This window comes from Nuphar pumila, chromosome 16 (assembly GCF_984573655.1).
Source record: "Nuphar pumila chromosome 16, dmNupPumi1.hap1.1, whole genome shotgun sequence".
NCBI lineage: Eukaryota > Viridiplantae > Streptophyta > Magnoliopsida > Nymphaeales > Nymphaeaceae > Nuphar > Nuphar pumila.
The window spans coordinates 35,297,429-35,301,152 of record NC_143264.1 but is presented as its reverse complement, the minus strand read 5'-3'; positions in this window follow the sequence as shown (position 1 = coordinate 35,301,152).

Sequence of the window (3,724 nt, the reverse complement as noted above, 5' to 3'; positions counted from 1 at the left end):
TAATGCCAAATGTCAACCTACAATTACAAAGTTAATACAACTGCAATTAAACACTAAAAGAAAAGTAAACAAGCAATCAGTCTTCTGCTCCACGCCAAGGGTATTTCCGTCTTTTCGCCACTTAAAGAATCTTCTCACTTGGACAAAACCCCTGGACACTAAATATGTTTTTCAACCTAAAAATGCAGAAAAATACAAAGTTAGTTTTCTATTCTAATAATGAAAACAATAACTAAGACTTTCTAATTTTACGAAAATTGTAAAACAAATACTATTTATCAAGCAAAAATTAAATAAAATACTAAATTAATGCTAAAATTAACCAATTTAACTCTACTAATGCTGTATGATGATGATGCAACTCCTAAAATGCAGAAACTACTAAAAACAAATCTAAAAGGCCGAAACTAAGAAAATTACGAAAATGCCCCTAACTAGTGTAAAATAGCATTCTGACAGGTTATCGGAAAACCACTGTTTGACAAAGCAAAAGAGGTCCGATTTTCCTTAAATTTGTTTTGTTCTGCAACTGACAGATTGAACAAAACGACAGTTTTTACAGAATTGAAAAACAGTATCTGAAACTCCAGATATAAGCGTTTCAAATCTGGGAAAAATCAGGATATCGCCAGTCCTGTAATTTAAAATCCAGAAAAAGCGGTTTTCACAAAACGCTTAAAAATCAGACCAAATCAACTCCGAATGAGCTGAAATTTGGTCTGCAGTCAAACAACACGTCTAGCAAGTGAATAGAATAAAATTTTTTGTAAAACACAGAGTTTTTGTACAGAAAATAAGGCTGGTGCGACAGGGCAAAAATCTGGTTTTGATTTGAGTGCACTATTCACTATTTGAACTATTTTACTCTCTAAGAATGTAATCTACATGAAATGCAAACTTAATTAATCCTATATAACTGATTATATGCAGATGATAACTATAATGAAGCTAAATGAACTCTACACGGAATATGATATGCATGTTATGACTATGCACTAAATGAAATACTAATGCAATTACAATCAATACACTAAATAATATAGTTAAATATATGACTAAATGATATATGCTCTATCAACTAACTATACTAACTAACTAATCAACAAACGGTAAACTAACAAACACCAATCAAATCGACAATTAGAAATTTTGGCTAAACAATTAAAGAGATAACTACATTAGATAATCTAAAATCGCTATAAGTAAATCAAAAACTTAGGGGACTAAAATGGGCTAATGGGACACGTGTTCGACTAAGACTAGGGTCGGTTGACTCCAATGGACTCGGTTTAGGCTTAGCTAAGGGGGGGTTAACTTGGGTAGGCTTGAGTTAGGTTTAACTTGATCAACTAGGTTCGAATAGGATAAGGTAAACTCGGTTGACCCACTAGGTTTAGACTAGGGTTTGGGTCTTGGTTGAACTCGGATTGGATTAGGTAGGCTCGGTTTGACCTTAGCTAAGGTTGGGTTGGGTTTTGACTAGACTTGGCTAGGTTAGGGTTTGACTTAGTCTTGACTAGGTCTAGGTCTAGGACTTAGGATTATTAGGACTAGGTTGAACTCGGTTTAGGTTTGACTTAGTCAACTAGGTTCGAGTTAACTTAGGCTCAACTAAGTTGGACCCAACTTAGGGTTTGACTAGACTCGAATGGGATGTAGACTAGGGTTTGACTCGACCTAGGTTCGGTTTGACTAGGTTAGGTTTAGACTAAAGTAGTAACCTATTAATTCCTAAAATTAATTCAAGGTTAACGATTTTAATGGAGAGGGTTGGAAAAGGAATATAATAATTACCAAATTCCAAACTTTGAAATGCTTTGGATTCTCACAAATTGCCCCATTTAGAGAGGGGGTTACACTCCTTAATTGCTTTTAAAGCTCCTTTTGGAAAATGGAAAGATCTAATATAGAAATCCACAATTTTTGCTTTTCAAGATGGAATTGAATGCCTTTAATTCTTTATGAAAATCGTGGAGCCTAAATTAGAATTTTTATGTAAATTCAAAACACTTTCCAAAATGGAAGAGTAACTCCTTCTTTAATGCACATGCTAAATTCAAATCTCCATTAAATGCCTCACACGATTTTTGATGAACCTCCTATTTCCAAAAGATTTCCAAGTTTCAATTACTTTAATTATCTCCCTTCTCAAAAATCGCCAACTTCTAAAAATCCTACTTTCTAAATAAAAGAATTAAATTTACCTAGGGAGTAAAAGGAACTAAATGAAAAAACGATTTCATAGGAGTTAATGCTAACCTAATTCCCAAAACTTAACTTAAATAACCCCTAAAAACGGCTAAGACACTAAGCCCTAATACATTGAACCTAGACAACCTAATTACACCTACCTAACTCCATTAAAACTTACTAAAAAATTCGACCAAGAGCTCAAGGAGAGCTCTAATGGCTGCCGCCCCAACCTTGGGGAAGAAGAAGAACTATACAAAAATAAAAAAAATAAAATTATAAACTACGAAAAGTAATAAAACTAAGTAACTACTATTTTGATAAAACTAAGTTAGAAAATACTAAAAATGACTCCTAATTACACAAAAGCTAACAAGAGCAGCACTATACTGGAATTAAAAACATGAAAAACAAAAGAAACCTTGATTTTTATAATTTTCAACAATAAACTCAAAACATAAAAACGAAAAAATGATTAAAACAAGTATTAAGACAAATCCTAAAACAATGAAAAGACTAACACAAATTTATGCTACTGTTAACATAAAAAAATACAGCAACCACACCATTTACCCACATCAACACATACATTTCACAAAAACACAAAGCTCGGCTAGAATAATCCTAGCCGATTTCTTTTTTTCTTTTTTTTCTTTTTCAAAAATAAAATCAACACAATACACAAGCACAATCCCACGAATAAAACAAACTAAAATGAAATTTTCTAATGAGATGTTCAGCAAAACAACACAATACACATGCTGGACGAAACAAAAATACCAAAACAAAAAGATATTTTTTTGTGAAAATCAAGAATCGGCTAGAATAAGTCTAGCCGATTTTTGGATTTTGCTTTTTAATTAAACCCAAATACAACTCACCCACAAAAACCGAATAAGATAAATCAAAATGAACACTTTTTTATTGGATTTTCTGTCAAACAGCTCCAAGAACGCCTATGAGAAATTTAACAAATCGACTAGATGAAGATCTAGCCGATTTTTTTTTTTTTTGAAAAGAATGAAAAAAAAATCAAGAAATTCGATTTCAATGAATCAAACAACCAAGTAAACCTAATCTAACGTGCTGGTCTATGCACGAATATTACTCTAAGGTTGAAACAAAAAGAAAACTAAGAAACACACAGAAAATAACAAAACAAAATCTGCACACAAATCGGCTTTATCTAGAAGAGAAGAAAGAAGAAGACCTACCTTTTGGAAGATCCGACGACCGGGGGGATGAAGAAGAGCGGACCGTGGCTGGAGATGGACGTCCTATACAGTTTGAGGATGCTGTACTTCACCAAAAACGGCACCTATTGCAGCTGCTACACGTTGGAGATCCACCGACGATGGAGTGTGGGCCGATTCTCGATCGGAGGGTGTAGAAAGCCGGATGGAGGTAGGGCCGGCTCACCTTGGTGGTGTGTTGCACACTCCCACCAAGGTTAATGGTCTCCACCTCTGCTACACCTGCAAAAGTACAGAAAAATGGTGAAAAGACAGCAAGGAACAAGAAAGAAATGAAAAGA